Genomic DNA, 22,495 nt, shown 5'->3' on the forward strand with positions numbered 1-22,495 from the left:
ACTCGACAGCTTGGATATTTGCAGGGGGCGATGGAAAACTGGAACGTTGCAGCACCGTGTTGGAGGTGGGGGAGGTGGGCCCACGGGCGGAGGGGCAGTGATGAGTCAGGAACAAGGTGCTTTCTATTATTTTAGGTCCGCAAGGACGTGACATTTCCAAAGTGTGATGAGCAAGACCGAACTGCGGTGGGTGAAGGAGGTGCCATTTCTGTGGGGACCAGAGGCAGCCAAGTTTATCCACCAGCACATGTGTCTGGAGGACATATGAGCATTTTTAACCATTTCCCGACATTTATTAGGCATCTATATAAGCTTCAACAGTCAAAACCTGCATGGTGATGATGCATCTTTAAAGCCTGGAGTTAGTTTATGTAATTATCATTGAGACAAAAAAAATAAACAGGTCTGAGGTCATGTAGCTCATGGGAGGAAAAACAAAACTAAGAATAAAAGTCAAAAGACATGACGAGTAGCCTTGCAAGAAAAAACAATAACTTTTTTAGCATGACAAATTTATTTAATCCTATCTTGTTACCATCATCATCATCCATCATCACTTACAAAGAGTCAGAGTTTAGGATTTTCCTTAAAACTGAAGAAATGCAGGAGGTTTCTTAAAAAGTGATGCAATGAGAAACCTGCTGGCTATGGGAATATTTTCAGTTTAGCCTGCTTTGACCACTAACAAGAAAATTAAAAATCTTATCAGTGTGGCTGATGTTACTGACTGAAGGCTCAAAGCTCAGTGTTTTTAAGATAAATGACAAAATAGAAACAAAAAAAAGTGGACAAAGAGACGCCAAGAGATATTTAAAAGCAAACCAGTTCGTAGGACATAGAGACACGTCTGAAGTTTGTTAAGCAGATAACAGAAAAAGTGAAAGGAGAACAGAAAAGGCACTTTATTCCATCTCTTCAAACTATAAACCTGTCCGTCATCCTGGCAGCCTTTGATAAATCTCAGTGTTAAGGTAAGGCTCTTCCTTTGAGGATCAGACGGAGTGTCGTTTTAGCTCTATGTGCAACACTAACTTGAAACAGAAGTTTCAAAGGTCAAATCAAAAATCATTGATACAGTAAATCCCTATTTTACACGGGTTGGACTCTCAAACACACACTGCTCCTAAAATAAATAGATTTGTTTTCTATTACTAAAGTTACTATGGCTAAGGAGAAAGCAAAAGCAGTTAAACTCAGCATCAAGCCAAGTCAAAGAAACAAAAAGATCCAGCAATCGGAAAATCGGACAAAAAAATGTTTTGATCTGTGCAGCTCAATGTGAAGTTTCACAAGACAACATGAACAGCTTTGATTACCATTTGCTATACAGAATAACGGGAAAAATGTGATTTTTTTAAATAAAAAAAAAATTTAAAATCAATCTAAAATTTACAACATTTTGTTGCACAAGAGAATAGAAAGCTACAGGTCCCACCCTGTCCCCAGGGTTAAAAAACATTTGTTTGATATAGTGCATGCTAATTCATTCATCCCCAATGTAGCACTTTGCTCTGGGGTAGCGCCGTTGCAAAGCCTCCTGGGAAAAATGATTGACACTTCTTAATCCTCATGGATAGCAAAAAGCATGTCATTACCATGACATTTATACCATCTTCTGGGACATGAGATGAAGAGTGTAAACAACAAAAGGGATAAACAGAGAAAACTCCATAAATAAGGAGTGTGAATGTTTAATGGGATGCATTTTTGGGTCACACGTGTAGTTTAAATATTTCACTCTGGCTGCGCTCACTTAGTAGAACGGGGATGGAGAGATGCCTGCGCTCTGGCACCTGGGGTAGCCAAGATTTCAAATTATCCAACATTTTATTTATCTGTAACAACAGAGGGCTGGCTGGTGGGCACCGAGGACTGCAGGAAATGTGATGGAAAGTGGAGAACAGTAATGACCAAAGCAAACAGCTGATAATGAGGAAGATTCAGGGGGGGGGGCGGGGAGGAGAAGGAGTCATCTGTCAAGATAAGCACTACACAGATGAGTAAGAGGCATCCAGAGAAATCAGCAACTCCTCAAGCTTTCTGACAGCTTTGGGACTTAAACACCACAGAAACTGTTAGTGACAGAGTGAGAAATATCAGACAAGCCTTGATACATCAGTCACAATTATGTTGCGACGTTCCTCACCTTAATTCATCTCTTTGACTGGATGAGCGGAGCAGCGTTTCTCCTCTTCAATTAAACGCGTAAAGAAAAAGTTTTAACAGCGCTCTCCGTAAAAACCGTTACAGCAGCAGTTAATTACTGGGGATCTTCAGCTAATGAGCATCGGAGCAGATTTAATTACTCATATCCCTTAATAAACAAACAGATCTTAATAGAGCCCACAAAAAGTTTCACCAGAACGGACCGAGTTAATACTTTGAGAACTTGCCTCAACTTGTAGGACAAGGCTTGGCTTGTAATTGGGGCATAGTTTCCTGAAACAGAGCGCTGACCATTTATTGTCCAGCAATGCTCCACATCCATAACAAAACAAACAAACAAATAGAAACACCTGCTGGTATTTTGGAGGTAGCTACTGCCAGCATATCTCCCAGGTGAGCTGAGCTGCTATCTGCTGGGTAACAGAACTACTTGCTCTCCTCGACGCTGTTCAGTTTCTTTCCTCCAGAACTTTTAATATGGATAAACAACAGGGAGCAAAATGGTTAACAAGTGAAAAGAGGAGGCTCGGCTGATTACTGGGTTCCTATGCACATTTCAAGTGAAATTACCATACTTCTGTACATTATTTTTTTGAAATCTCCAACAGTTCTGTCTGTTAAACTCGTTTTTCAAAGAAACGAAGGAATGTATGCGCCTTAGCTTGAGAATTGCATGAAAAGGGATAAAGGTAGCTAAAACGTATTAGTTTAATAGTCACCATTTTCAAATTGTATTGATGTAGAATTATAATTTAATATCTAAAGCTGGGGAACTTTTTCCCCTGAAATAAATGATATAAAATGAAGTACTGAAAGTGCTATTTTTTTAATACAGTTTTCTTTCTCCGTCCTTATTCAGACCTGAAAAAACACCATTTCAAATTCAATACCTTTTCAGACAGCATAGGAACCCAGTAATTATACCACCTCCACACCATTAGCTCCACACCCTGCTGTTTACTCAAAGCAGTTTGATACACCGAGGCCTGGCCTGAAACTGACTCACCCATCAGGAGAAAAACAGGAGCTGAAATGCTTTTTTATTTCTTCCCCCTCCCACCTTGGCTGCAGCCCAATGGGAGACCATAAAAAATTACTTAAATCCAACTGTGTTTAGTGAGGACAAAGAGTGTGAGCAGAGTGTGAGCTGGAGAAAGTGAGGAAATGCAGGACCCGAGTCTACAAAGTCTAGCAGCAAAAATACAGCTCAGGAAAGAGTACACAAATTGTGACAAGTTTTTATTAACAAAAAAAAAAGAAAAGTGTGACGGGCAGAGCTGGTTGTCCAGAAAATAGCTAGACCCCGATGAATTTTTCTTTGTACAGAAAAAAAAAGTAAAAGAACATAGCAAAGTGGTGCAAGTAAATGAGAGGATAAGTGAAAATAAAATGACCTTGAGTTGCTACTCACTAGAGAGAGGCCGACAGGGGTGCAGGGTGCGTCTTGGCTGCTGGAGTGGAACAGAGTAGGATGCAGTGGCGGCTGCACAGTTTGTGCTCACTGAACACTTCAATCACAGGTAGCCCCAGCCCCGGGCGAACTTGGCCAATTAGCCACACACTGCCGCTGACCCCCGGCTTCATTAAGGGCTCGGGCTCTGGAGGGGGAAGAAAGACGGGAGGATTAGAAGGTGAGAGGGGAGGCTGTCATTACTGGCGACGGTTTGAGAAGACGCGTCTACACCTTATGCTTAAGGTGGGACTGAAGGTTACAGATGAACACAATCAAGTGTGGAAACAGACTCAACTCCGCAGGTACCCACCGCCCCCAAAAATCACACTCTCCACGTCCCTGTGGGTTTATACCTGCGGCAAAGGTGGTGGAGGTGAGAGTTGGAGCTGCAGAGGCCAGAGGGCAGCGCCACACCCCCACCCTAAAACACAGCTGCAGTGACGGCAACAGGTGTGGTGGCCGGCAGACATGCAATTATCAGGCTGAGATTCTGCTCTTTGTGACAGAGACAACAGCAGATCAGAGGGAAGATTAGAGCTACAGGGGAGAGAAGAGAAGCAGGACGGGAGGAGACAGAGATGAGAGGGAAGAGAGGAGGAAGCACTACTACGAGTCCCTAAGGGATGGAAGGAAAAATACTTTCTGTTCTGCTCTTTTGATCGGCAAGTCCTCAGAAACTGAAGAAAATGCAGATCAAAAGCCAGCCCCACGCTGTCAATCACAAGTTCACTTTCACACATCAGCATGAAGGTGATTAGTTTAAACCTTAGAGGACTTTAAATTATTTTTTCCTTGATTCTAAAAAACTAAAATAAAATGCACTTCACTGATATTTAGTTGGGTTCTGGCAAAATTCTCGTTGTATATCTGCCTATAGTTTTTCTTCGAAAGAGTAGAGCTCAATCAAACCGGTTGGATTCCTGCCAGAGATTTAGCTTTTAATGGTAGGTCATGCATTTTCAGAACAGTTACAGTTGAGGCCAACATGGAGCAGGCCTCGGGATCATCGTCTTGTACAAACGCCAACTTGGATCAACCATCCGTTTGTTGATTTTAGATGCCTTCAACTCCTCCACTTCACTATTGCAATTCACTACTACCCCTGGAGATAAACAGCAGCACAGTATGATGCTACCACCACCACCATGTTTGAGAGTTGCTACATTGACCTCGTGTTTTACAGCTTCACTCTGATCTTCAAAGACTCTTATTATGGTCAAATTGGTCACTATTTTCTCTTGTCTGGCCTTTTAGAGTAAGTTTTAGAGTACTGGTCAACCACCTCTCAAGTCTATGATGATTTAAACATCACTTTCCTGTGGATCGACCAGACAGATGCATCTTCCAGATTATTATAGAGCTCAGATATGTACCATCAGGACAACAATCCCAAACACACATTAAAACTGATTTTGGATTAGATAAAGCAGACTAACATTAAACTCCTGGAATGGCTCCAGCCTCAACTGTGTTGACAATTTATGGACTTTGCTTAAAAGCTTAGTCCCAGGACATGAACCAAATATAAATGTGCTCCACCAATTATGATTAAAAGAGTAGTCATATATGCAGCCAGATTTATATCAGTAGATTGCTTATGGCTATAGAAATCCACAAGCAATCTCTTATGTTTACTATGGGATACTTATCGGAAATGTAATCTGTGCGTATATATTTATTAAAGGGCAGTATTATGTATTTTCCAGACACATAGTGCCATTTAAATTATAAAATATTCTGCATTACCAAATAGGACTTTTAATAATTTTACGCCTTGAAATTGGGCCCTGTCCATTTAAGAAACTCCTGCTTTTTCCGACACTCCGTTTTCAGGACGTCATCACAACACGGCTCCTTCATTAACCCTTTAACAACGTTTTTACCAGCGTTGCACTGAGATGTAGCTCATATATTGATCTCTGCTGATGCACAGTTCCACCAGCTGTATGCTAATTGCTTCTGGTTAGTCTGAAGGAGCTGAGTGAGGGAGCAGCTGCTCTGTGAGGTGGAAGCTGCAGCACCAAGGAGGAGCTTCGTCCACGAAGGCAGGGTTCTGTTCCACCAAGCGTTTTGCACATCTGAATGGTTGCCACGGGAGATTAAAGGATGTATCAAATATGTATTAAAGAATCAAGGCAACACTCCAGCTATGTTTTTAAGGAGGTAATAACACAACCCGATTTAAAGTTCAAAAATGTTTATTTCACATATTATTGCCCCTTTTTGTGAGATTTCAAACCTGTGTTGGAACAGAGAACACACATAATATGGTCCAAGTCATATAATTTCTCCATCACCAAAACAGGTAAAATGCATAATTAAAAGCACATTAATATCCCATTTAAATCAATAATAATAAGTGCATGCACTCATTTACCAGCATTGTACACTTTGGCCTTCTGCAGCAGGAATCAGTTTACTCAGGGTAGTGGTCTGAGGAGACCTCATACACATGTTTGCACGACACTTATAAAAAGCCAAAACATCTCGTGTCATTTCAGAGTAGGTGGAGCAGTTTGTGGCTGTATGGGACATGCAAGGCTCGGCAACAGTTAGTTATATACAAATGTTTTTCTCCCTTACAAAAGCAGAAATCCACATGGGACTTGTGCCTGCGTCACATTTACTGTGGAAACCTCAGAGCTGCCGTAGAGGAGTGGGGTGCTTCATACCAGTGTTCCTTCTGATTACAGGGCTTTGACCTAGCTAAGGAAAAATGTTTATAAGGTGGGCTACCAGAATAGTAATAACTACTGTCAGAATGTTTTTATGCTCGGGAGAAGGAGATACCAGGCCTTTATTTAAAACAAGCCAAGGATAAAAGATCAATGGCCCAAGTCAGAACAAGAATTGGAGGGAAAAGTTCACAAACATGGTGGGAGATTATGAGGGGGGGATGTATGAGTAGATGAGGTGGGGGAGTGGAGGGAGCGCCAACGAAGAGGGATCTAGCTCATCTGGGTGCTAGTGGCTTATTGATCGGAGAAGACACACAGCTCCGAGCCATTCATCACAGGCCACTCTCAGGTCCTTAGATAAGTCCTGTGATAGTGCCTGCTTGCTGAGCAGCTGCAACTGGCCACATCCATTATCGCTCAAACGAAGCCCACTACCCTGGGAATAGGCATGGAAAGGGCTGCCGGGTGACATGGCAGAAGGAAGGCTGGATTCAACATAGAAAAGAAGCCTGTGGTTAAGGGCCTGTGGCTGAGGCTAATGCCTACAAAGGCAAAAGCTGCAGTTGAAGGGCTGGAGTTTGATGAAAAATTGTGCCCTAACAGCCACAAACGAAATGAAAAACTCTCTGTTTGCACCAGCAGGAGGTGGGAACTTTTTTATGGCCCTATTGTTTCCATTTCTCGGCCAAACACTATTAGCAAAGCTGTTTTGTAGCAGATAGTACACAAACCATCCGAGCGACAGGCAGCTCTGAAAACCGCTGAGTGGTTCTGACTGTATGTATGACTGAACGCGAGTGTGTATGTGCATAAAGGAGAATTCCCCAACTGGGCAGGTGGGGATCAGCCATAATGAGCCATGCAGGGAAAGAAGACAGAAAGGGAGGGCAGGAAAAAAAAGATGACAGGAGGAGTGATGGCGACAGGCTCAGAGCCAGAGTCAGGGCCCCAAAAGAGCAATTACAGGAGCTCCAGAGAAGGTGTGGGCCTCGTCCCAGGGCATGGTTTCAAACAGCACAAAGCCCTGCCAGACATGTACTCACAGGCAAACACACACAAACACATGTATACTGGCTTTATATACTGTTCTTATGTCAAAATCCTATAGTTTATATACAGAAGTTTACTATGACACCAAGGTGTCCTTCTCTACAAAGGCCAGAGTTTAAATAAGGGTATTGAGGAAAGAAAAAAAAAAAACAGAAAGGATGGATAGATGGTGATCAAGTGCTTTAAACACAGACCATTAGATGGACAAATGGATGGATGGACAAACAATTTGAAAGACGAACGGACAGACAGACAAGAATTGATTTACGACTGAAATTGATGGTAGGATACATGGATAAACAAAAAGTTGGATGTGTGAATGTAGGCCTGTCACAATAAACAATAAATCAATTAATTACATGATAGATTAAAACAAACGCAACAATTTCCATTTGCTTGACTGGTCGTTTTTCTCTTTTTACCAAAAACTGCATGATAAAAGTTGTCAGTCTGGTGCTCTGGTCTAAACGATCCCTTTTTTGAAAGAATTTTGTTTACAGACACTTCATAATTAATTTTATTTGTTGTTTTTTTATTCATTTTGGATATTTCAAATAAACTCTGTAAACAAAATTATTTCCTTATGTTTTGTTAACGATTGTCGTTTTGTGCAACTTAGGAAGAGATGCACCGATCAATCGCATGATAAATGAAAAGAAACTACATTTTTATTTGTCTTCCAGTTCCAGTGTTTAAATGTTCATTAAAATTTAAAGTTTATTGATCTCTGAGAATGTGTTCTTGCCATTATTACTATTACTTGAAAATGGTCTCAAAAACAATGTTATTGTTTATCGCAATAAGCTCTAGGACAATTTATCGTCCAGCAAAAATTATCGTGACAAAAAGAATGGGCAGAAAAGTGGTCTTAAAATACAAATCAAATGAAAAAGCTGTTAGAAAAAGTAGGAACAACAGAGACGGGGTGAAAACGCAAAATGGGAAGGAAAGAAGGAAGGAAGGAATCAAGGAAGCAGGAGGGAATATTTTCAAGTGTAAAACATCAGCATGCTACATGCTGCACATGTTTGTACCAGCACATTCTGTGCTGCTCTGAAGCTGCTTCCTGACACCACGGGCTGAAACAAAAGCCCAAACTCCAAGGCTCTGGTCCGCATGCCGAAAACTTTCAAGTGAATTCTGCTGTGACTGGTGGGCGCTAAACAACAGTGAACGGTCTGGACAGCTTCTCTCCATGGTGTCCGTCACAAACAGGGCTCTGAAATAGCTTCTGAAGGCAACCATTTTTGGCCTTCTCCACTCCACCACTTACAGAATGACAAGATGGGGAGAGCAGACATAAATGACGGGAGAACGAGAGAAGATATGCAAACAGATATGTGGGGGAGGAGAAATTAAATTAAGAGAAAAGTTCTTGCACACCGGTACGGACCATTGATTTCCCATTCTCTTGGAAAGATTTAATGAGCTTAAATAGGAGGCTGGTTTGACACTGCCACAATGACTCTGAGAAAGCTCCCTGTGAGAGGAAATCGTTCAGAGGCTGTGACGGCTACCAGCGAGAGGGGAGGGAGCGAGGAGGGAGATGAGATGCAGGGAGGGAGGGAATGTTTTCATGCCAAAGTAGGAGACATGAGGAAGACAGATGTTGGATTATGCTTGGGAAATGGTCCACGGCTAGCTTTACTTGTCTAGTTCTCAATGAGCAGGAGAGACGGGGGGGGAGGGTGGTGAGGATGAAGGATGAAAGGGATTAGAGCAAGAGAGGCAGATGCTGAAAGAGGCTAAAAGGTGGTCTACATTCAACTGAGCTGCCAAGTTATGTAGGTGCTTACTCACAACAGGCGCTCATTATAACCCAACGATCTCCGAGGTGATTGACAGTTCCTGCTCGACTGCGGCGCTTCACCTCATTACTTCCTGGATGACCTCCCTACGAGCCGTTGAAGAGATGCAATTGCTTAGCAGCCATCTTGTTTTCCAACCCTCCCCTCTCACTATCGCACCTCCGTAGGCAGGAGCACTGTAGTGACTTCCGAGAGCAGAGTCCTCGGGCGCTTCACTGCGCTCTGCCGCTGATGAGGGCCCCACTGGGAATCATCAGTAGCCGTTTTATGAAGCTGTCTGGCAGAGTGAATCCGCTCAGCGTCCCGCCACTTTTTTTTTATTTTTTTTTGCAGGCAATCACGGTAATAGGAAAGTGGACTCAGGCATAGCTGTGAGCCGGTACCAAAGGGATGAGGGCTTCCCTTCGCCAACTGTTGGATGCCACAGTGTGTTCAATGACTTCCTTCATGCAAACTTAAATTAAGAGCCGTTTTACCCTGGAGATGCACTTGCTCCAGATGATAAATATGGGAACATCTCGGATGGAAGTAAGTAACTGGGTCACTCTGTTAGAGCATTGCAAAAGTATTTATCCCAAGATCAATTTACAGATTCCCTCTTCACTAATTAGATTACAGACAATTTTTAATGACATCAGAATAGAGGTGGCTGACTATATAGATACTTAAAAAAATAGTTCTAAATCTATGTACCCTCCTTTTTCTCCTTCAGAGTTGAGCTCCACATTGTGTTTGTCCAAAACGCAAACCCCCAGTAAAAAGCATGCTGAAGTTTGTGTTTGGAACATGACAATTTGAAAATGCTCAATGGGAGAAAGGTTTCCCCCAGAAAACTTGCCACGTCTGGTGGCTGTCATTCATCCAGCGGCCCGTCATGTTTTTGAGTTAAAAAATGTTTAAAGTTGACTGAAAATTTGAAAACATAACTTGATGATTATGTGTTATTGGACGATTGGAATATTAATATCTGAACACCAAATAGAAAGTCTTACAAAATGCAAACATTTAAAAAACTTAAATAAGCAATGCTAAGCCTGGTGGGGGCACAAGTAAAGCCTGGTGGCCCGACAGGCTTATAATACGCTGTGGGAAACTCTGGGGAGTAAACACTTTTGCAACTCTTGGTATAAAACTGCCAGCCTACAGCTTACTATGTTTCAGTTACACAATTCTGTAACTTTGTAATTGAAACATATTTGCTTTGTGTAAAAAAACAACTAAGAAAAGAAAGAAAAGTTATCATGAGACAGAATGGGACCCGGTACTTCAGTTTAATACAACAGGTTTCTGCGAAATGACTCGGAAAAAGCCTCATTTCCGCAAAGATAGCCAATAAAATGTGAGTTGGCAATTAAAGCATTGATTTATAACAAAATTATTCAGGGCAATTTGATGCTAGATATATTCAGATTTAATGATGCAAGATTTGCAGAGTTTGCATGTGCAGTGAGGCAAAGAAGAGTTCCACCGTACTTTACACAAATTTAGATTGATTGCTTATAACTGGATTTCTGCTGGATACAGAACATTTCCAAAAATCATGTAATAAATTGTGGTTTAGATGTCTAGTCATATATACCCACACGTGAAATAGATGTCAAGTGATTCCCCATAAATACAACATTTTGCAAAATAACATTTGAACCTTTTTGTCCTTTAGTTTGTCCAATAACTACAAATTTAATATGATCATCTGATTTTACAAAATGTGCATATTTGTGTAGTGAAAACAGTAAGTTTTCTTTTTTTTTTTTATTAATGCAAGTTGCAAAAAACCCATCTAGAGTACATTTCTACCCTGCTCCCTTAAATCCGATACCCTTAAATAAAATCAGGAGCCTATTAACATCAAAACTCCTATAATTAGTAAACAAAAACCAGATGGCATCAACTTGATTAGAAAAAACAACACTCTTACCAAACTATCATTTCATAATTACAAATTACTTTTTATGATAGAAACCAAACCTAATGAAATATTTTAAACATTGATAGTGAAAAAACAAAACAAAAAAAGACAGAAAAAACTTAGCCAGTAAGATATATATACAGTATATATATTGTATATACTGTATGTATATATATATATATATATATATATATATATATATATATATATATATATTTTTTTTTTTTTTTTTTTTTTTTTTTTTTGCCAAACGTTGTATTTCAGAAGCCTGTGTTTGCATTTAGCTCCAGGATGTTTCAAAGTTTAGAAGTGTTTTTCTTCCAACAAAAATCTGTTTCCCAAATCAAGAGTGCAAAGACAGAGTTCATCAGTTTCTGACCTTGTGTTTTTACTTCACCTCAAACTTTTGCTCCAGAGCTGATAACACAGCTGGCTGGCAACGTGTCTCAAAGTGTTTACCCAGACAGATGCATAGTAAGCAGTACAGCAGCGACTGTGGGTGTTGTACACAACTGGCAGCAGTGCTGAGGCCATGTTTGGCAGGGCATTCGTCTGTGACTCGCAGCAAATGTTATGCTGAGGGGGGGACATATTTTTAAAGAAAATGCATCTTAAGCTGAAACAATCATGTGGTTCTCTGGTGATTAATTATAGAAAGAGGAAAAACAGCCCGTATGAGAGTTCCCCCATTTGCTTCTGAAGAACTGGAGCGGAGGCACACAGGCGTGCACTCCCACACAAACTGGAAATGGCTAACAGGAGCAAAAACAACTCGAAGGCGACGTGTTTTACTGTTTCAGATATCCAGAAACAACATTTTCTGAGCCAGCAAGACAAACTTTCACAGTGGAGTTCTTTCGGTAGGACTCCACAGGTTCAGATTTATGCTGGAAACCGGACCAGTAACCAGACCATTTATACTGGTTTTATATATATATATATATATATATATAGAGAGAGAGAGAGAGACTGTGGATAGAAGGTTATTATAGGAACAAAAAGCTGTATTTCATAATTGCACCACCGTGCTTGTGTCCCCTCAGTGAAATTGGCTCTCCAGAATATATTCCCTCTCTCTTTATCTCTCTCTTGTCTGGCAGAGAGGGTGATTTTGACAGGCTGACTGTCTCTGCTCATGCAATAACCACCCTCTATTTGTATCTGAGGAGGGTGCATTAACTGGACAGCGTAATCAGCCCGCACAGGAAAAGCAGCGAGCCTCAACGACCGACTGCTTTTTACCACTCTGGGCTATAACAGCTCGCCATTAGGCCACAATTAGTGCAGCTCATTTGGGGGGAAAGCAGCCCCTCCAAAGCCCCTTGGGCTGCAGAGTGGAAGAGAGAAGCAAGACTTTTCGTCAAAGTCTATTGTTGAGACAAACATTCAAGAGAGATAATCTGATTTGTTAACATTCCTGATGGAAAATGCAGAGGGACTAAAAAGCCTCACACGGTGCCACGGGACATTGCTCCAATCCAATTTGAGGGTATTGACACTGCAAACAGCTAATCACCAGATAATGCAGATAAGAGAATATCCTACAATGCAAAAGGAGAAGGGATGATTTTCCAATGTAGGAGGGAGAATTAGACATAAATAGTCCTGTAGTAATAGTAAACTCCATGTGAAGGATGCACTTCCACAAAGTTTAGCAGACACAAAGATGTTCCCTTCCCTTCCCCAGGGGATTTGTAACAATGACGTGAAAATGCACGTTCCTGTGGTCATTTGTGGCATGCTGGCAGTGGGCAGACACAGATAAGAGTTTGGATCGGTGGCGGCTGACACGCTGTGATTATCTCTGGCTGCTGGAATTGACCGTCCATCAATCCAGGCGACCAAGAAAACTAGGGCTGGGCGACTTGATTGTTATCTGAGGCACAATTTTTATGATTTACTGACCTGAGACAAAAGAAAAGAAGTAGAGGTGTTTCTGATAATTTGTATGATTTCAATGCCAGCATTTGCAACTTGTAAGAATAAATCAGAGTCTAAACATATAAGCTGACATCTCACAGGTTGTAATGCCACAATTTTCAGATTTTTATTTATAAAAATCTGAATATTTATCTTTTTTGTCCCTCTTTCCACATAAAACTTATCAAAAATAAATACACAGAGAATTGTGGTTGTGACAAAAAGTGAAAAAAGTCAAGGGGTGTGAATACATTCGTAAGATACTAAACAAATGCTGCAATTTTATAGGGGAATATTAGATAGATTTTATTTTTTCCCCCCCACCAACTTTTCCCAAACAATCAGAAAGTGCCACCTGACTTTCAAGGGCTCCCCTCTCACGTTCCAATCTGCCTTGTTGGCTCCCTTTGCCTCGCCTCGTGCTGCACATTCTGGACCTGAAAGCAGATCCGCAGACCAGAGAGAACCACAGGAGAGATGGAGAAAGGGATGGGTGGATGGAGGAAAGCGAGAGATAAAGACGGCGCTTGTCAAGAAGCACATTCTTTCTGCTGAGTGCCATCTGGAAGTGGAAAGGTAGATAAACAATGACGTGAGCTGCATTCCACCTCTCTCCTGAAGCCAGAACAGACACGCGGGCTCCACAATGCCCGAGCGCCGCAGCCACTGATCCCGTGCCGTGTGCCAGGCATTGTCAGGGATTGGGTCTTATCAATCGTTGGCCAGATCCTGAGCAGAAGCGCGAGGCAAACAAAGGGAAGGGGAGAGAACAAAAATGGAGGAGAGTTGCGACCGACAATGAGAAACACAAATGAGAAGATGGCTGGGAGCCACCCGTCCACCCGGCCTGGACCGGCTCCATTTAATCTGGTCAAGTTTGCACACCCCCCAACAAAAAAAAAAAAAAAAGGAATCAAAGGACCCTCCTCCCTGCTGAGTAGAATTAGACAACTCCAAGCTAAGAGGAACTTAGCTGGTGAGCTGAGTGAGACAATTTGGGGTTATACAGCATTATGTAAAAAATAAAAATGTGCGCAGTATTACAACTGGGAAACTCAAGACAACTTCATCTCAACAGGCTAGAAGAATTTGAAACCAAACTGAGCCTTACTTCAGATTCTTTCTAACTTCACATTTTTAGGTGCCCTCAGGTATCCAATATATCAAAGTGGTGGCAGACATTTTTATTATTCCATTTTTATCAGAACTGTTCTTTGTACAAAATGAGAAAAAAAATAAAACATTTGAAATGTGACTCATGCAATGCAGAGGGAAAGATTGAGGCTACTCAATATCAGCACCCGGTGTATGAGCATGAGGTGGTTATTGCTGTTAAAGTGTACTAGGAGTTTAAAACGTTGACCTTTTAAACTTTTATCACATCATTACAAATGTATTTTTCCCCCACTTTTACACTTACTCTTACTTGCATTTAGTAACGGAGTCCTGTTTCCTCACTCACCTATTGCTGAACTCCGCTGGTCAGCTGTTGAAAGGAAAAAATATAATTTTCTCTTGCTTATAAAACAGACAGAGCAAAATTAGATGTTCCATTTCTGGTGAAATCTAAAGCCATTCCATAAAAAGTAAAATGTCAGCACACTGGTGGCATACGACTATAAAAATGTGGCCATATTTCCTCTTAAATAGACGCCACTGGATCCATGTGGTGGATGCTCCAACCTCTGTTGACAATTATGAAATATTCACATTTTCATTACTCTTTTCATGTAAACATCTCAAGTCAAACTATTTGAAAAGCTGTGCACGAGTACCAGAGGAAAAAAGTTTCAGACTGATCAATATCAAGATGTGGAGAATGAGTTTGGGCCAGTTAACTGAGGCATGCTAGGGTTTTAAGTAGTGAATAGTTTCAAATAACTAAAAATGTTCATAATGCATTTGCTAATGTGTCCTTATAAACTACTGAGAATGTACAAGTGTACCACTGCCCTTCCCCCACCTACTGCTGTGGACTGCCAGCAAAATTAGAAGGCTCCAACACCTAGCAGAAGTACTGATAAATCCTAAATCACATATAAATCTTTGGTTAGGCAGCAGTGTTGTTGCTCTGTAGTACAAAGAAACTGCGATAGAGGGACAGACAACATGCAAATCATTTCTGAAAACTCAGAATGCCAGTCGTTAGCAGCTACTGATGCTAAAATTAGCATTACTAGAGTTAGCATCAATTCTCTAAAACACTGATTTGTGAACTTTCCCAAGAAATTTGTGGAAATAAAGTAGATTGATATTTTCAGGCTTACTTGAAATATTGTTAAAATCTCAGCTATATACCGTGCTTTATTTTAAAAGCAACAAAGAAATGTTGTTTTCCTGTTTTAAATACAACAGATGATGTTACATATTTTGGTTTTATTTTTGTGTGTTGACAAAGTGATGCTGTGGTGTTCTGACTCCAGGTTATCCTTCAGTGAGAATCTCACTCAAGCCCCTGCCGCATCCTCCTCCTTCTCTTTCTTCAGGCAGCCTGTCGGGATGTTTCCTGCAGGGACTGTGGCTCTTGGGACCACCCTGTCCTCAAAGTGTACCAACCAAGACCAGAGCTAGATTTCAGGGGAAAAGAAGCCATGGCCCTTAGTGGGTAAAACTACTAAGAGAGAAGGACGAAATGAAGAGACTTTGACAGATTTCCCTTAGGCAGCGAGAGGAGCTGCACCTGTGTGCCCTTCATCTCTGCTCAGTTTAGTTTCCATCTCCTCCGACTCTCAGAAGCAATAGCCTGTTCAGCTCTGTTGGCGCTGGCGGAACAACGGGAGGGAGGGATCAGGTGGCTCAGGCAAGCAGACGATAGAGAAGACCTGGGAGGAGGGCTGACAAATGAGTCCCGTCAGGTAAGACTCACAGATGTGAAGGGATAGGAGGGGAGGAAGAGGCAGGAGGTGGGTAGGGTGAGAGGAGACTGTGTGTCAGCTTACATCGGTTCATCAACAAACATCCCCAACCCTGATTAAAAATCACTGTTTTCAGTAGACAGAAGCCAATGAGTGCTGCTCACTGATTTAGACTGAGAAATAACAAAACAAGGCCTTCATTTCACGCTCACTGTGACCAGTATCTGCAGAAATAATGACTCCCATCACAGGAGTAAGCAAGGCCAAGGAGAACGCGGGAAGAACTCCAGAGCCTTTTTTAATTGGGTCAGATGCATAACGCATTAATAAAAATGACTGATGAGAGGGGGGAAAAAAGTGAGAAGAGAGGATTGAAAGACGGCCAAAACACGCACAGCACAGATGAACTTGCATGGAGGCGAGAAGACAGGAACCTCTTTTGCAACGGACTCGACAAAATAAAGAGAGCTCGATTAGTTTAAAGCGATTTTACCAAATGAACACGCAACCCCTCAGCTGGATTCAGACCTTGATAAATGCCCACTGTCTTGGCTGTTATTAAACACAAGAGAGACTGGTGGGTGCTTGTGCCAGCCAAAACTAATTAAAGCCAAGCAGATGCGTCTGGACAGTGGTACACTGCACACTCACTATGTTACACAATTGTTCCCTTTTTATGCATGCTTGCACACACATTTTCACAAAAGGAGCCTTTAGATGGGCTGTTAACCCCGTCCACAAAGTAATCACTGCAACCTGATGAGACATCACCCAGGTAACTAGACGAAGAGAGCCTAAAATCAACAGGATCTCAGCCTCCGTTTCCAACGTTGCAGTATTTGACTTCAGAAACTTGGCGCAGTGGCTTTTTCCCCCTCCCCAATTACTTATCCCACTAAAACCAGCAGACGTTTTTGATTCCCGACCTTCCATCCTGCAGGTGATGAGGTAGAGCTAACAGCAGCCAAGTAATCTTTCAAGATGCACGTGTTGTTGCTTTTTGTTAGGGGGGTGCGTAGTGTACTGAGCGGCACTGCAGCCTACAATGGAGGGCTCATGATGCTTTCATCAACCTCCCCTCTTTCCTTTTCCTACTTGTCAGCCTCATACTTTGTGAGCAAACACCTGTGCTTTTTTTTTTTTTGCAAAAGCTATCATTACACCAGCCTACAGGCATGAGAGCTGAACTCAAAATTGCTGATGGAAGCCCCCCTAGCGGAGTCAAAGCTGGAGATGAGATTGCACTGGGGATACGTTTTGGGAAGGGTGGGTGGGGGAAAGTGATGGTGCTTTTAGGTGATGCACACAAACAAGTACAGAGATGCAGAGCAGAAAAAAAAAAACCGCAAACCTCTATGTTCCATCTTCATTTCGGCTGCTGGCTGCATCCAGCCATAATCAAACCTATGTAGGGTCACATCAACCACGGTTCTTTCATGGTTTCATAAGGTGCATAAGCAAAAAGTAGTGGAAAAAAAACCAAATCACTAATTTGGTGCAGCTAGTCCCATCTGTGGATAAAAAAAGGAGCTGCCTACAAATGTAGGCTAATTCCCTTCTCAACCAAAGGCTCAGGCTGCATTACAACCAAACAGACAAGTCTACAGTTGGGGAGGGGAGGGTGATTACGACCTGGATCAGACAAGCATGGACAGGGGAGGGAAAAAAGTGCCAACATGTGGCACCACGGATAAAAGTGATGGGCCAGATATTGCAGGTAGTAGTTGCATGGTGCTGACAACTTTGTACGTGCTCTTGGTTTCAATAGCAGCCCCCAGAATCAAGGGCGATAAGAGGGCATGACCAAAACAACAGGTGAAACCATCTCAATATAACTGGGCTTGTTTGTGAAGTGAAAAATTCACTGTGGCTCCCCCAAAGGGCTTTGCTAACACCCTTCTGTCGCAAAATATTAGCGCGTTGGCAGAGTCGGGTGCTGGCCGTCCGCTCCGAGAGGAGATGGTGGGTTAGAGTTTATGCTCAAAACGTCTCCACTGCTGCGGAAAGACATTTTCCAGGTAAGTCTTCTAGCCGTCAGAGCCTAGGCCCCGATGCAAAAGCTACGACCGTGTTGTGGGTGAGAATGCGGGATACGGTTGGATAAGAGCCAGAAATCATTAGCAAGCAATGTGTCCGACACAACAGGCAGAACATGGCATTTTCAAAAGCATAAAAGAGCCTCAAGTGTACGGCGGTGAGCAGTGCTAGGCAGCTGTTTCATTCAGGTCTTCTGATAACAACCCCCTGTCCAGACTGGCTAATGCAAGGCAGCACGAATACAAATCTCTTCTTTGATGGTCCACACTGAGCTAAGCAAAAACTGGTGAACTGGCACACTCTTGCTCATTTCTTAGCTGATCAAACCTCTTGTGGATCAATGTGTGGAAAGAATTTCAATGTAGTAGTCTGCATTTAGATTAATGTGCATCCTTACAAAAGAGCTTATGATAGTATGGTTAATAAGAGAAACACTTCAGCTATCAGGAAGAGCCAGCAGGATGAAAAGACAAAGATCTAGCTAATGGCCTTGGCCATATCATTAACCACACAGGCCTTTGCAGATACAGGATCACGCTGCGGCTCCAACGACGGGGATGAAGCAACACTTTCATTATTCACAAGATAACATCCTAGGGATACCTTAAATGGGATGAGTTTTTGCATTAAACTACCTTTCTGAATAAGCACACAATTGGCACATTGATTATGACTTTAAGCAATAAAGATTTAGGCAATTTAATTCTCCTTCTTTACTTAAAGAGAAAGGTTAGGTCTGTTAAAGGAAGGTTCTGTGAAGTTATCAGTTCTAGTTCTCTTCACCTGTAGTCGGCAGATGCCATATCACAGCAAGCTTGTAGAAATGTTATTATTAGAGTTAGATAGCAAACAGCTTTTTAGATATGGGACACCATTTTAGCACAAATTAAATATGATCATATCCAAGGAATAGGGAAAGCTATATTACATGTTTATACTTCAGCAAGTTTGTTAACATTTTCTCAGGCAAACAATGTCTGTTACTATGCCAAATTATGCTGCCTGAGGGTTCAACAATCAGCCATCTTAGCAGCGCATATATTATAAAATGTGACAAATTAACTGAGATTACAGTTTTTTTAGAAAGTTAAACTCAACTTCAGAAAACAAATCCATTATTAAACTGACCTGTACATAAAAAACTATTTAAATAGAACCTCTCTGACAGCTGAATTTATTGACCACCATGAGAAACATTGTGATGTTTTAACACCGCAAGAAGTTCTACAAGATGATCTTGTTACACCTCCTCAAAACTGAAAAACTTCATGCTGGTCCTTCACTGCTCAACAAAAACTACCAAGCTCTGGCTAAAAGTAAAGATTATGAACAGATGGTAGAAACAACCACATGACCCCAGCATCACAGGACGTTTGTTCCATTTTTAGTTTTTGCAAGATTTCTTGGCAAGTTGAGTCACATTTCAATTAAAAATTAGTGGAACAAACAAGTAAAATACCGCTGAGAAACCATCTGGCTTTGAGAACTGTTTGAGCCCAACAATCAGTCACAGTTTCAAGTAGAGTGTGTGGCGCGGTGCTGGCTCACCTATCGCACACTGACCATTGCAATCACCAAAAACAACAAGCCCTTACATCTGTGACTCTGGCCCAGTCCCATTAAAAACCCATCACAACCACTACAACCATGCTACGCTTACTGCTCACAAAACCCATTGCTATAATTGGTTCCACTGCACCCTGTACCGACTCCGAACAGCCCAGGCTGCAAATGCAAACTATTCCACAGAAACTGGAGAAGAACCATATCCCAGTCATGTCTCAGAGTCAATCAAGCATGGCAAATTATTTCCAAACAAAGAAATGAAAACAGACGCTTTGTTTTCAATCAGACAACAGGAATAAGGTATAAAACAAAACCAAAAAAAAAGACAACATGAGGTGAAACCAAAACAATGTTTATCTGTTATGGAAGGCTGGAGGTGATGACAGCTTGACTGTGGACCAATGGAAAGCTTTGCGATAAGAACACACACTTCATCAAGCCACACAAGCGGACAGAGGTGCAACGGTGAAGCAGATCTGTTGTTTCAACACCACCACAGTGAGACCCACAACCATGTCATTACCTCAGCCAGAGGCAAAGAGCAACCTGGGCTTAGTATGCTCAGAAAACATGACAGAAGAGTGTTTTTGTGACGTGACAGAAAGACAAACAGAGAGAAAGGGGGAAAAACAGATTTGAATGTGTATGGGAGTAGAGGTGAATGTGTTCTACTGAGGATCAATTCTGCGTTGAGCTAGTATCTTGGCAATCTTTGTAATGCCAGAGGAAGAGAGCATGTCTGGACCTGGATGAGACGGAGAGAACGCTGGTAAATCTCTTGGGCTTCTAGAGTAACACCAATGTTTCTTCATCCGCACGACTGGAACTTGTGTACGAAGAGGAGAAAAAAGTTATTTATGAGCAAAAAAAATTACCAATTATCACCAGCGAGAGACAATGGAAACTCGCAAGCAGTCATAATTGCTTGTTGGTGTGACAAGACTGCAGATAAAGTAATGCTATAATTGATATTCTGAACTGACTTTTGTTAATTAAGGCACTGATTATTCTGCTTAACAGACATCGACAACCAGAAGAGCAGCACTGCCCTTTAGAGAAGATGCTTTGCACGGTGATGAACTAAATTTCTTCAAAGACATTGTTTAGGGAGCCAGCTGTTGTCCAGGGAATTCTCTGACATGTAAACAGAAAACAAAAACACGACAGGGGATTTCATCCAAAAATAGGCACTTTAATTTGGTACGTGCAACAACTATCCAATTTTATTAATCGACTTAGACCAAGAGTTCGACAAAGATAGACAAGTGTAGACGATTCACTCTTCCTTCACTTTAGGGTGAGACTGACCATTCACAAACATACGTATATACTGTATATACTGTATGTACATATATATAAGGGTGTGCTACAAAAATATTCATACCTCATATTTTTTGTGCTAAAACAATTACCTTTTTACCCATCATTCTTAAAATATTCAGTCAGATTGAGAGCATCTGTGAACATTGACTTGTTAAAGTATTGCCACAGATTCTATATTAGAATTAGGTCTGAACTTTAACTGAGTCATTCTAAAACATAAAATAGGTTTTGATCTAAACCAGAGGTCTCTAACTAATTTTTTTTTCAGGATTGTCCTGTATTTCACTCCCCCGACATTCCTATCAACTTTGACCACCTTCCCTGTCCTTTATTCAAGTTCAGTATAGCTGCATGATGATGGTACCACTATGTTTGGCTGTACAGATGTTGTGTTAAGGTAAAATTCAGTGCTGGCTTTGCTAGTTGCACAGGTCAGGCAGAACAAGTCAAGACTTGTTATTGCTTTCTATTGATAGTGGCTTAGGCAAAATATGTAGAATGCACAATTAGATTTTGTCCTGCCAACATATTCTCCCATCTAACCATTACATTTTATTTAGGGGCAACAGAGTGATAGGTCTGAATCCTGATGATTTTTAATGCTATTTGACAGAAAAAAATAAGTGATTTGAAAGAAAAAGAAGCATTTATAGAAACTTTTGGCCAAGCTGGTGACCTTACGCACACACCATATGGGACTATCCATTATTAACAAGTTACAGGCGAGATGCATTTACTGATGTTAAGAAATATCTGTTTTTTAAGGTTCCACTGGACCCTACTGGCTAGAACCACGAGATAATCCAGAAAAAGAAAAAGATGATAACAAGCAAATAGTATTTCTTAAGAGTCCTGCTCTTCTAGCCAAAAAGGCAATAACTGTTTTATGGCTTTGTGGCACCTCCAACAGATTTTGCAACAACAAAATTAAATCTTGAAAGTGACTTAAATCCTTATGTATGAAAGTTTTAGGTTGAAGGGTTTGTGAATTAGCGAGGCTGGACAGCGAACAAAAGGCGCACTCCGAGACGGGGTTCTGGGCATATGAGGGAGGCAGTCGGGGACAGCGCACTTAATGGAAGTGACAGTCAGCAGATACGCACCAGTCCACTCAATCCGCAATTGCTCCCACCGCCTTCTCAGGCAGCCAGGAAAAGAAAAGAAAAAAAAATACCCCCATCCCATCTACTGATTACATACAATGCATCCCACCATACTGAGAGAGAGAATAGGGAGGTGGAGCAGGGGGAGTGAATAGACAGAATGTTGCCCGGACCTTCTCTCAGATAGTGTGGTTATCAGTAAGTGAAAGAGGGAGGGAAACAAAAAGGAAGTTTACTGGCGTTGTTTTATCTGGTAGGGCATTAAACCGAGAGGCACACAGGGGACGTGACTGCCAGAGTAAAGAAAAAGGCCATTCAGAGGAAAGGAAAGAGAAACTGTCCAAAGTCAGAGAGCCTTTAGATGTATCCTATCTCACCAAGTCAGTAACACACATGCACCAGCATACATGCACAGTTTACCCTTGGCTCAAAGTCATCCCTGGTTCATGGTCACTGGCTTTGATAGGAGTCTGAGCCCTGGAACAAGCTGCTAACGATCCAGAAAGCTCCTCATCAGGCGACGGGTGCAGCTTGATATGCAGCAGGAGAACGGAAACTCGTAGTGGCCTCAGATAAAACACTCAAAGAGGGATAAAAACAGAACTGTAAGTAAGAGAACTATTAAGA

The 22,495-nt window shown here is 41.7% G+C and overlaps 1 protein-coding gene across 3 annotated transcripts in view; it reads right to left on the minus strand.

The window, feature by feature from the left end:
* Positions 1-22,495, minus strand: part of plxnb2b (plexin b2b) — a 155,262-nt gene that overhangs the window by 117,569 nt on the left and 15,198 nt on the right. For 2 of the 3 annotated variants that reach the window (XM_028003506.1, XM_028003515.1), the window contains one exon: positions 3,578-3,764. The exons of the other annotated variant lie outside the window; for it this stretch is intronic. The gene's annotated coding sequence lies outside the window, so the exon portion shown is untranslated. The remainder of the gene's footprint in view (positions 1-3,577; positions 3,765-22,495) is intronic. 3 annotated transcript variants of the gene reach the window in all.

Source organism: Xiphophorus couchianus, chromosome 2 (genome assembly GCF_001444195.1).
Source record: "Xiphophorus couchianus chromosome 2, X_couchianus-1.0, whole genome shotgun sequence".
NCBI classification, from domain to species: domain Eukaryota; kingdom Metazoa; phylum Chordata; class Actinopteri; order Cyprinodontiformes; family Poeciliidae; genus Xiphophorus; species Xiphophorus couchianus.